This window comes from Typopeltis vanoorti, chromosome 25 (genome assembly GCF_054136105.1).
Source record: "Typopeltis vanoorti isolate ZY-2024b chromosome 25, IOZ_Tvanoo_1.0, whole genome shotgun sequence".
In the NCBI taxonomy this organism is placed as follows: Eukaryota; Metazoa; Arthropoda; class Arachnida; order Uropygi; family Thelyphonidae; genus Typopeltis; species Typopeltis vanoorti.
In genome coordinates this window covers 62,821,083-62,834,650 of record NC_143573.1, presented here as the reverse complement: position 1 = coordinate 62,834,650, position 13,568 = coordinate 62,821,083, and the positions used below count along the sequence as shown (strand labels likewise).

Sequence of the window (13,568 nt, the reverse complement as noted above, 5' to 3'; positions counted from 1 at the left end):
AATTAAGGACATGCCATCATTCTTACTCATTCTTATGCTGAATCATGATCATGTAATGGAAATATTGCACATTTGTATACCTTTCCATTACAAAAGCAGAAAATGTATGGTGATGATTTTCATTTTCTTATAAGCATATACATATAGATATAATTAATGCATGTTGTTGCATAGCTGATAGTGGGGTTTTTGATAACACAGGATACCCATCTGTGTAATAAGGACACAGAAATTCATGTTTAGGTGTACAGTCCTGTAACAGAGTATGTTGTGAAGTTTACTTTTATTTTTAAGGGTGTTTTCACTGCTCAATGGTTGCCTTATAATTTTCCTTCTCCATTGTCAACAGTCATTACAGGAGTTAGTTTATCTATGGCACATAGGAAGCAGATTACAAGATTGTGGTACTGTTGGCCGATTCTTCACTAGATGCTGTTTGTAATTAGTGACAGTCTTGGTCCAGGTATCTCTGATTGGCTACCAGTGTCCATTGAACTGTTCCCTCAATCTTGAAAAGTTAGAGCCCTAACATGGTCTTGCCAACTCTCTATAGGAGAATAATATGCCCTAAAGTGTGTGTAATCTGTTTTGTAGGTTTGCTACCAGTGCATCTTGCATTTTCTATTTTCTTGTCTGATTTCATTATTTCTGATTGTCATACCAAATATTTTACAGTAAGCATTTAATTTGGTTTAAGATTCTCAAAGGCCTGTAACAAATCAGTTTCAGAGGATAATGTCATCTGCACAAAAAATTATAAATTACAGTGGAGACGATACAACTGTCTTGCATCTTAACCCATCCAACTAAATCTGGATATGATTCTGTAACACCCATTGAATAACATGGATAAGAAGTGCAATTTGGTCTCACTATTTCATCCACCTCGGCCGGTAGGGAGGTTAACATAACCATCTTCCTGTATCTCATTGAGTTCTAAGTGCTATTCTGAGTATGTCATGTATTGTTCTACATAAAGTTTCATTTATACAATGCAGATTTAATGCTTTAAAGTTATTCCATTTGTACCTTATGTGCTTTATTGAGATCAGTAAACCTTAAGGGAAGAATCGTATTGCACTCCAGTAATTCTCAGTGATGCATTTATGAAATCTCTTACAATGATTTGATTGTAACAATCAAATCTGTGTTTGGTTACACTAATTTGGGGAGGGGGGGATGTTTAAGTTAATAAAATTTCTGCTTAATCAAATTTTTTATTTTATGATATTTTATACAGTCTTTTTGTTATAATTTTTTTCAGTTCCATCTATATATGAATCAGTGCCTAAAAAAAAATTTCTACCCTAGTACATAGTTTCTTGTAAATATATTTTTTGTTATAAATTATATATATTTTTAATAGTTTCACCCACAAAAGGTAGTAAATCTTTCATGGGTGGAGTTGACTTTAAGATTATCAAAGTATTAAGTTATGTAACCCTTAAATAATCATTTATCTCCCCTGAAGACATTCACAGACATATTTTCTCATGGTGGGACTTGAGCTCACAGCCTGATGTGTGGATGTCCTGTATACTATTCAGTGAACCAATATAATATTTTATTATTTTTATTTTCTATTTTTTCTAGTTATGCATAGTGATGATTAAATTTAATATCGATAATATTTGTAATATAAGGTTGAGAATCACTGCTATGTATGCTTCATTTTTGTAATCATTTGTCATAAATAAAAATCTGCTCTTAGTTATCTGGCAGGGTAAAGAATGCAGGAAAGACAGATGCAGAGGGTAGTTCATTGAGGGTATTTGGTTTTAGGCTATCTGGCAAATATGATGAAATATATAATTGGTTGCTGCTACACTGGTGTCCAAAAACCTAAGGACAAAGACTTTCTGAAGATTACACCTACAAATTCAGATGAATCAGCTTGTTAGCAATTTGTATAACTGAAGATTTAGAGTGGAAAGCAGGTAGTACACATTCAAATTTTTGAATCGTGCAAATAGGTCATGTGGTAGCACTCAACAGGATAAAAGGCTGTGCTAAGTGAATTATCTGCGAACAAAGTTCTCTTCATGAAGGAATAAAGTTGCAAACGTGAATGTCTTGTAAAGCATTTCCCAAATGGTGGGTCATGACCCAGCACTGGGTCACCTAAAAAAAATAACTCTCAAAAACCTAGGTGTTTCATTTTTGGGTTTTCTTTTTTTTACAAAACTCTAAAATACAAGCAAATAGTATTTAATCGGGATTAACGAATAAATAATTTAATTAATAGAGACAAAAAACATGCTCTGTCCACGCCCATGTCACCATTTCACAGTCTCTTTGTTCGCGGGAAAGTAACTCAACTAATGGTGAGGCTGCATGGCGGCAACCGCACCACTATCTGAATCGTTTGGCGGTCTGGCGTTTATTTTACTCGCCCGCCATGTACTCACTCTGCTTGTTCAGTTTGAGTTAAGCATCGAGAGAGAGCATATTTTTTTTTTGTATTTATTCATTAAGTGTACCTTGCCCGGTGGGTTCGGCTGAACAACCTTAATTATTATGATTGTTTCTAAATAATTTATTTCATTCTTTCTTCATCTCACTTGCCATTACCCATTTAATGATGGATAAATGGGTAATAAAACAATGTGCTGGTTACAAACTCTTCAATTAGCACTAATGAACAATTGAGCGATGTGCAGAGTAAATGCTTCTTTATTATAATAATAATAATAAATGAAAACTCTATGAACATTCAAATCTGTTTTTATTTTACCTATTGGCCATAAAAATTTTAGTGGGTCACGAAGATGAAGTATTAAAATAACCGTGCCACGGAAACAAAAATTTGGGTAACCTTGATCTAGATGATATCATGTGGGGAAGAATTATTGGCAAGCTTGAAGGCAGCAGAATTACTCATTTATTCATTTTGTATGGAGATTCAACGGCCGTGAACCCCTTTTATGGTGAGGTACTACCCCCCCCCCCCCCCCATTTTTATCCGGACTGGACCGGCATAGCTGACAATTCAGACCTATGGCTGGAGAAATTGTTTTAAGTATTCCTGATTGTATCCGTGTGTGTGTGTGTGTGTGTGTTCACGGGAGTGGTTTGCCTGCTTGCGGGATGAAAAATCCCAATTAAACTGGGGGGGGGGGGGGGAACCCTGCTGTCCATGCCCAAGACTGGCTAACTTGGCTATGGCTGAGGAAGATCCTTGAGCTCCTCACGTTGTCGATGGGAATTGAACCTAGGACGCTCCTTCCCCAGGCATATGGTTGCGAAGTGCTTAGCCACTAGGCTAACCGCATGGACAGCAGAATTACTGATATTGCCAGAGAGTGTGGAATCTTGCATAGCATTGTATCTCAGTGTGTCCATTAAGCATAATGTCTCCCCCACACCATGACCTCAGTGTTTCAAACCAATTGAATATGTTCTAGACGTTTGCTGAGAAGTTTCCCTCACTCTACCTTGGAGCATGAAGACAGAATTTTGGTTATAACAGTAAAATGTAATTATGTTGGATCCTACTTCGTCTTAATCTATACTTTGGATCCGACATGATTACTATTACGATGTTCTTAGCTAATTGATAAGTTGTAAGTTGATTTCTAATTCAAATATAGAGAAAATTTATATTTAAAGACTGTGCCACTTTATATTTGAATTAGTTCAAGAATTGAAGATAAACCAACTCTCAATTACCCTTCCTTTATACGTTGTTATTATATATACTGGCCGAGTATATTTGACTTACTTAATTCACCTGCTTTGGTTCGAATATTTAATGAATGGTGCAGTAAAAGAGATTCAGGCAAAATACAACTTTTGATTAACAAAAACAAACATTTAATTTTTAGAATCACAAATTTTACACTTAAGTTCAAATCAGTAATTAAGATATCACAAACATTTTAAATTCTCTAATAAATTGAATCATACAAACTCAGACAATGGTAAATTTGTTGTCTCTAATACAGTCTTCTCACAGTTCCTTAAGTTCCAAATACAATAAAATCTCAGTAACACCACTTTACAAGCAAACACTTTTAAATTTACACTTCAGCTAATCTTCAAAATAGTTACTGTTAACATAAGGAAATTCTAGGATGAAACTCGCACACTTCTCTGTATAGGAATATTAATGGTTGGAATAATCTTACCGATAATCTTCTATCTTCATTATACACAAACACTTTTTATAACCGTAAACACTTTTAACAATAATCGGCACTCATTAAAATAAATCTTCAAAGCCTTAACTGAATTAATTCACGGTCACTATACACATAAACAAACGTTCTTGCATGAAGTACTACTGATCACTCAAAAATAAGGCAACACACAATAATTCCTTAACTTGAGGTTTTATATGCACAGTTGTTCACTCTTCCGGCATTCAATTAATTCTTTAGACACTACAATTCTAAACACAACTAACGGTAAACTTCAATTTTTACAGCCTCTACTATTCTCTAGTTACTCCGTGCTTTATTTCAAGACTCTGTGTGTCCTTGAAGGGTTGGCCCTGAAATTAAATCTCAACTCAAGTATTGCTAGTCTATTTAGTAGTCACTCAGCTGTCTTCCATAGCTATAATTGTTATTCTACAACTTATTAACTAACCGCCTCTCGACTAGTAGACTTTATTAGCTGCTTGAGTGACTTGCCGACTCGCTATTATCGCACTGTGATTCCCGAATGCCAAATACTCAGATTCCAACCTAATGCCAATCCTCTCCTTTTTCTCTCTCTTAATCTGTAATCTCCCCATATTTTCAGCATTCTTCCCTTTTTATATCCATTCTTCCTGCCTAAATTATTCTCGTGATTTTTTTCTAAAACTTTTCAATAAACCTTCTCCTCACGTGGTGTTCCAAAACGTGCTCGCTCGCTTACACGCGTCTCCATGACAACCAAACAAAATATAATAAAATTGAGGTATTGTATAACGCTAAACTTCTACAAATAGGAATAAATAAAGAATATTTACATTTCAATTAATGCGCAGTTAAATTATCAAATACAAGTTCTTATAATAATGAATAAAATAGCTTAACAATATTTAATACAGTCTTTTCATTATTAATACATATATCTTTGATTAAATAATTAAATATTAGACAAAATTAAGGTAGTTATATGAATATTAAATTGTAAAATAAGTTGTTTACATTAAATAATATTTACACATCTAGTCTATGTGATGGAAGATCATGTTGGATTCTGAAACAAATAATAATTACTCCAATCTCTATATAATCAGAATCCAACAATTGATACACCACGGCAGGTCAGCTTGCAAGTCTGCTTCATTCAAGCACAGGTACACAGATATCTCGACTTGTATCCATAAAAGTTGAACAAGACATCAATGGGCTAATGTACTCTTTACGGGTGAGAGTCATTTCAGTCTTTCCTCCGATTCTAGATGACACTTGATCTGGCATGAAAGTGGTACTGCTTACCATCGAGAATATTCTTGAAAGGGATAGATATGGCAGTGCTGAGGTCATGGTGCGGGTGAGACATTATGCTTAATGGACATACTGAGCTACAAGCTGGAAAAAGGAACTATGACTGGTGAATGATATTGCAACAAGGTTTTTCAATGTCTTGTTCGATTGTGCTGTAGGCAAAGAATTCATTTTTATGGATCATACACAAGCAGTGGATATACTTCTGGAGACTGAAGATATTAATTGAATTGATTGACCAGCACGCTCTCCAGATCTCAACCCCATAGAGCCTGTTTGGCATGGAATAGGAAGATGCATTGCTGCTTGAAATTCTCCTCCAGAAAATAAACAAGGCCTTATACTTGCTCTGAAGGAGGAGTGGGTCAGTTTGCCTCAAGAATTCCTGAATCACTTGGTGCTAAGCATGGTATGTTATGAGAGCTGCTTCACAGTTCGGGGTGAACGTTTTCCATACAGAAATGTCTCTCCACATAGTTTTCTGTAAGCACTTTACATTAATTCCTTAACTATGTCCTTAGGAAAAGTGCAATTTTTGCCATAAATGTATTGCAATTTAACTTGCATAGAATTATAACATTTTTTGTGTAATATAAGTTATTAGCATACTGGCAATAAATTTGTCCACATTTGGCTGTAGTCATGAACATTTTTTCATATACAGGTACAATGTTGTTTGTCCTTTGCTTTTGGACACCAGTGTATAATTCATTGTGTATAAGGAAGAATGTAGATGACATGCATTGGCAAATTAACATAAGTGCAGATTAAGTAATTATTATTGGAGATATAGACTACGGAGACAGATTAGGAGTAGGAATGGTCACAGGGAAGGAGGGAAGGAAGGAAGGAAATGAAATTTATGCAGTTGATGAGAGATAATTACCTGAGGCAGCATATGGAGAGGGCATGAAGTTTAGATCTAGTCATAGTTTCAGAGAACTTAACAGTAACCAATCTAACTACACTGCCTCCATTTGTAGGAAGTGATCATGTAGTCTTGACCTGGGAGATTACCAGACATGCAGAATTTTCTATAAGAAGGGATATTTGTGGAATTACACAGCAGATGATTATGACAAGCTGAGTAGTTAGCTTACAGCAGTGCCAGGGCAAAAGAATGGGGGGGGGGGAGATAGATGTTGGTGGTGGTGCATGGGAAGTGGCCAAGCGATGCTTGAAGAAATCATATGAGATTATATCTATACTTAGAATCAGAGGGATAAATCAGATATTAATTAGATGGGTGAATAGCATTAAGTAGGAGTTGCAGATGAAGAAAAAGTTGTGGAAGGAAGGAATATAAAGAAAAAGATCAGTATATCCATGAGCAGTACAAAGTATTGACCTGTATGGTAAGGAAGGCCAAAGCTAATTATGAGAGAAAGCTGAGGCCAAAAGAAATCTTGGAGTTCTTTCACTATGTGGCAAGTAAAAAGAAGGAATGGCTATAGAGGAACAACTTTAAAAAGTGATGATGGTGGAAAGGTAACAAAAGCAAATCAAATAGTTGATTACTGAGTGTTCATATTGCAATAATGTACCATCTAGGTGATGATGTTGCAATGCCAGATGTGACATTGATTGATGAAAGAATAGAGGTGCTTAGAATATTGCAGAATCTCAATGTGAACATGGCCATGGGATTAGAGGCCATAACAGCCTGTGTGTTATGAGAATGTGCAAGGGAATTATCACCTCTGACCAACTGTTCAGTTTAATCCTCAGTATTAGGAAGGTGCCAGTGGAGTGGCAAGAGGGGAAATTATTCTCACTGCATAAAAGGAGGTTCCAAGACAGGTATCAAATTATAGGCCAATCAGCATATCAGGAATAATGGTTAAGGTATTAGAATGGGTAAAAGAGAGAATTTAGAACTGGGTGGATAGAAATATGATACCTTATGGTTTTGTGAAAGGTAGGTCTTGCCTTGGTAATTTGTTTACTTTTTATAAATGACAAAGAATAAGGGAAATGGGTACTCAGTGATACTGCTGGACTTTGCAAAGGCATTTGACAGGATTCTACATACGAGGGTGGTCTGAAAAGTTGTTGGCCTCAACCATAGATGGCAACACTATCGGCAAGATTTTTTTTTTTCTAAGTTGGTATACCTGTCATAAGCATCCATGTAAAATTGCAAGTCATTCTATCAAGTAGTTTGTTTTATACAGCTGTCTGAAGTAAAAGTGTTGTCTGTATCCCTTGCAACGAATAAAATTGAGTATCATGCAGTTATAAAATTCTTTGTAAAAGAAGGTTTAATACCAAAAGGAATTCATTTGAAGTTCATAAAAGTTTATGGGCACTCTTCTCCTTCATTTTTGACAATTAAGAAATGGGCTGCCGAGTTTAACGTGGTCACACCAGTCTTGAAGATGATCCATGTGAAGGAAGTCCAAAAAGCGTAACAACACCAGAAATCATTGATCAAGTGCACGATATGGTATTGGATGACCGGCGAGTCAAAGTGCTTGAAATTGCTGAGACTATAGGCATTTCAAAAGAACATGTAGGATATATTTTGCATGAAGAATTGCATATGAAAAAGCTTTGTGCAAGATGGGTGCCACGCTTGGTTATACCGCGCGGTTAGCCTAGTGGCTATGCGCTTCGCAACCATATGCCTGGGGAAGGAGTGTCCTAGGTTCGATTCCCGTCAGTGACGTGAGGAGCTGAAGGATCTTCCTCAGCCATAGCCAAGTTAGCCAGTCTTGGGCGTGGACAGCAGGGTTTTTCCCCCAGTTTATTCTGGGGTTTTTCATCCCGTAAAGCAGGCAAACTGGCCTTGAGAACTCAACACTACAGGCCATAGGATACACCGGGGCATAAGGCTGACCAGCTTATCCTGTAAAAACGGAGTGAGGTCCGATGATCGATGGACCCTCGACACCACAAGGTAAAAGAGGGTATAAGGAAGATGATGATGATGATGATGAAAATTTAATTGTTAAAACGCTCCAAGTGTTTTAACAAGAATAAAACTGATTTTGTGCATCGATTTATTACTATGGATGAGACTTGGATTCACCATAACACACCAGAATTCAAACAGCAGTCAAAACAGTGGAACAGAAGCCAGTTGTTCAGTGCCAAAGAAGACAAAGTCGGTTCCATCAGCAGGAAAGGTCATGGCATCGGTGTTTTGGGATGCTAAAGGCATTTTATTTATTAATTATCTTGTAAAGGGTAAAACAATAACTAGGGAGATATTATTCTGATCTTTTAACCAGACTAGAAGAAAAAATTTGTGAGAAAAGACCTGGTTTATAGAAGAAAAAAATCATCTTTCACCAGAACAATGTACCTGCCTACAAAGGTGTTTTGGCAATGGGAAAATTAAGGGATCTGCACTATGAATTGTTGGAACATCCACCCTATTCCCCAGATTTGGCTCCCTCTGCCTTCTATCTCTTCCCAAAACTAAAACTCTTTTTCGCTGATCAACATTTTTCTTTGAATCAAGAGATGATTGCGGCTGTAGAGGGGTATTTTGCAGATCTTACTGAGAACCACCACAGGGATGGGATAATGGCACTGGAGCATCACTGGAATAAATGTATCATTCTTAAGGGAGATTTTGTTGAAAAATAAAAATAATTTTCAAATTATAAATTTTTTTCATTATTGTTAGGCCAAACTTTTCAGACCCCCCCTCCCCCCATCGTAGAACTCTGTTGCATGAATTGGAGCAATTGAGGACAGATAACATGAATTGAGAACATGAATATGGTGATATGGATTAGATGCTGGCTGATGGATAGATATCAAAGAGTGGTTTATGGAGTTGTTGAATTCAGGAGAAGGCAGGTGACTAGTAGTGTACCACAGAGCAATTGTCCTCATTGTTTAATTTGTACATCAATGATATAGGAAATGATTTGATAGGAGATATTTAGTTGTTTGCTGATGATGCTAATGGGGAAGTGTGATGGTAAATGAAGGTAATGCAGAGATCCTTGCAGGAATTCTTAGCAGTATGGATAAAGATAAATGGCTGCCAGTTTAATGTTGCTAAGTGTAAGGTGTTGCACTTTGGGAAGAAAAAATCATAAGCTGTGTACTATAATTGATAGAAATGAACTGCAGGAAACTGATGAGGCAAGGGACTTGGGGGAATGATGTTGGACAGGGAATTGAAGTTTAGAGGGTATATACCATAAAGCTATCCAGATTACATGGTTGTTGAATAACACACTAATAAGCAAGGATAGAGAAGTTATTGTTCCCCTTTATAAGGTTTAATGACCACATGTGGACTGTTGTCTGCAGATCTGGTCACCTGGATTCTGTAGGGGATGAAGAGGTGGAGAGGATTCAGCGGCAAGTGACAAAGATTGTGGTAGGTCTATGCAAAAGTAATCTTAGAGTTCTTTCACTATGTGGCAAGTAAAAAGGAAGAATGGCTATGGAGGAACAACTTGAAATAGTTGAGAGTAGATTGAAGGTCTGTGGACTTAAAAACTAGCTGATAGGAGAAAAAAAAGACATGATAGAAGCACATTAAAAAGGGTTTATTGGATTGATACTGAAGACTTTTTTTTCAGTATTGGCAGAAAAAGAGAAAATTTGGGGTCACCCATGGAAATTTTGTAAGAATGTGGTTAGCAAGGGTCTCAGGACTATATTTTTTTGCTTGGAGGGTGGAAGGGATTGCCAGGGTTGTGAGTGTTTTGTCAGTGAATAAGTGTAAGGAGAGGTATGATAGGTATTGTGTGAATCTCCTGTGATGAGTCTTCTGACTCCATAGATATACCTGCATAATGATAATATCCTTAACTTCAGTTTTTATATTACATTTATGTTATTTAATAATCTTTTATTTTTTTGTATCTTTTCCTCCATTTCTAAACTGTCTTAATAGATAAAAAGGAGATGAATTTTATTGCCTGGTGAGAGGCTTGAAATGGTTTGAAAAACTTTCATATTTGGTTTCTAGAGAAGGTTTTTGGACTATGTGATAAATAAATATATAGATAAAAATAAAAGAAAATCCATAGTCTATCCATTGTAGAGATGCAGTATAGGTTTACAAATGACTTTTTTGCGCAAAAAGAAAAGGGGAAAAAAAAAAGATTTTCCAAAACGTTTTGCCATCTTCATACTATTTATTTTCTACATTCTTTCCAAAATTTTTCTCATAATTTTAGCTATTTTACACATAACTTACTTTAGCTATATTTTACTTTGTATTCTCTTTGAGCTCATGCTGATTTATTAGAAAAATAACTTTTTATCATTTCTTATCTTCATATCTTTTATCTGCTTTAAATTTCTTATTTTTATATCTTTGCTGACACATTTCTCTATATGTGTGTCCTTAGCTGAGTCTGTCAATGTTTTCTTCAGTTTGCCACTTACTTTCAAAGGTTTGACATATTTTCAAACTCCTTCCATTTTTTGTTAGTGATATATGTACAGGGTGTTCGGGATAAATTTGACAGTTTCGTAAGGAAAAAGAAAATCTTCTTTGTATCTATTAAATTTAATGAATTGACAAAAAAACATTACAGGCAGAGTTAATTACAATACTATCAACAAGATTTACTCAAAATAACCACCATTAGCATCGATCACAGCTTCAATTCTGCTTCGGAACCTCAAACAAGCTGATGCTACAGTCTCCCTGGGAAGGGCCGCAAAAACTGTTTTAATTTTATCCATTAACTGGGCTTTTGTATTACTGGAAGTGCGATTGGTGTCTTTTTCAACTGCGCCCCATACAAAATAATCCATGGGGTTAAGGTCTGGGGAGTTTGGAGGCCAAACATTTGGACTGGTGAAGTCGTAGAAATTTTCAGACAACCATTTTTGACTTTTCCCAGAGGTGTGGCAAGGGGCCGAATCCTGCTGCCATACATACGGCCTACCATTGGCTACCCTTGTTATCCAGGGCTTGACTACAGTTAGCAACTCCACGAACAAAGCCCGAATTCCAATGCCAGGGTTCTTCAACACCTGTTCCTGCAGATTTGCGAGGAATTCTGCTGTACGAACGCAATCAGATCGTCTGCTAGGGATCTTTCTTCTTGCTACATCCTCGTAGTCACCATTGCAAGTCTCTAGTTCATGCCTGATTGTTTTTACTGTATTCAGGGAGCATTGGGCAGCAGTCGTAATATCCTTATTTTGATGGCGGGCACGAATCATCATGATACAAGTTATTCTCTTCCATGATTCAGGTGGGTTCCAGCTATCCATCCTTTCTGACATCTTGTATATGAATGAAGAAGGGTCCAAACTTTTAAATGAAGAGAAGTGTGTGTTAATACATGTAACTTACGGAAAAATATAATTAATTATAAATATGTCAAATTTATCCCGAACACCCTGTATATTTGAGTCTATATATCATGTCTGAGAGTTGTTTAACTTTGATTCTTTTAAAAAAAAATATATATATATATATATATATATATATATTATTATATTTACGGCTATTTTGCCTGCTTCTGTTTAGGAGTGCCCCTGTTTAAATGTCATTGTGGCTTTTCTTCTTTCTGCGATGTCCAAACTACTGTGTGTGTGTGTGGGGGGGGGGGGGGGGCATTAGGCAATGTGGGAGAATTAAAATAGAGATGGAAAAACCAGTTTTTTTGAATAATATATATATATATATATATATATATATACAGGGTGTTCGGGATAAATTTGACATATTTATAATTAATTATATTTTTCCGTAAGTTACATGTATTAACACACACTTCTCTTCATTTAAAAGTTTGGACCCTTCTTCATTCATATACAAGATGTCAGAAAGGATGGATAGCTGGAACCCACCTGAATCATGGAAGAGAATAACTTGTATCATGATGATTCGTGCCCGCTATCAAAATAAGGATATTACGACTGCTGCCCAATGCTCCCTGAATACACTAAAAACAATCAGGCATGAACTAGTGACTTGCAATGGTGACTACGAGGATGTAGCAAGAAGAAAGATCCCTAGCAGACGATCTGATTGCGTTCGTACAGCAGAATTCCTCGCAAATCTGCAGGAACAGGTGTTGAAGAACCCTGGCATTGGAATTCGGGCTTTGTTCGTGGAGTTGCTAACTGTAGTCAAGCCCTGGATAACAAGGGTAGCCAATGGTAGGCCGTATGTATGGCAGCAGGATTCGGCCCCTTGCCACACCTCTGGGAAAAGTCAAAAATGGTTGTCTGAAAATTTCTACGACTTCACCAGTCTAAATGTTTGGCCTCCAAACTCCCCAGACCTTAACCCCATGGATTATTTTGTATGGGGCGCAGTTGAAAAAGATACCAATCGCACTTCCAGTAATACAAAAGCCCAGTTAATGGATAAAATTAAAACAGTTTTTGCGGCCCTTCCCAGGGAGACTGTAGCATCAGCTTGTTTGAGGTTCCGAAGCAGAATTGAAGCTGTGATCGATGCTAATGGTGGTTATTTTGAGTAAATCTTGTTGATAGTATTTTTGTCAATTCATTAAATTTAATAGATACAAAGAAGATTTTCTTTTTCCTTACGAAACTGTCAAATTTATCCCGAACACCCTGTATATATATATTTACAAATTATTATTAGATCTCTTGGACACTGTTATGTAGTATCTTGAGCAATATTGATGTTGATATTGAAGATATATTGATTAATGGTAATGAGATCTTTGAAGGCTGTGTGTGTGTTTTGTGTAGCTGGCTACATTGATTACTTACTGTTATTATTAGCTTTACCTTTTTGTTCACATTTTTTTTTTTTTTTCAGAACATTTAGATGTCTAGGATTTGTTTCCTATCTTGCTATTTAGGTCTCAGATGAGAACGATGTTTTCATTTTCCTCTATTCCAACTGCTTTCTCATAACAGAGAAAGTGTGTGCAGCAGAAATTCTGATGCTCTTTCCTTAGAGCCATCATTGGAATCTTAGGCAAATAACTTTCAGTGTTCAATTTCACATTTTGAAATTTGCCCACATCATTTTACTTGAAATTGACTGCCATTTGAAGTTCATGTTTGTGCTTTATACCACTTGTACTTTCTATTATTCCTGATCCCTGGTGCTTGAACGGTATTATGTTTAGAAGGATATTGCCTGTTTTTTGTCACCTTAATTTTAGTAACCAGTCAATATATTACTTGTGTAATTCTTCTCCAGCTCTACCT

The 13,568-nt window shown here is 36.3% G+C and overlaps 1 protein-coding gene across 1 annotated transcript in view; it reads left to right on the top strand.

The window, feature by feature from the left end:
• Positions 1-13,568, top strand: part of LOC150092791 (lysosomal aspartic protease-like) — a 60,883-nt gene that overhangs the window by 22,121 nt on the left and 25,194 nt on the right. The window lies entirely within an intron of this gene.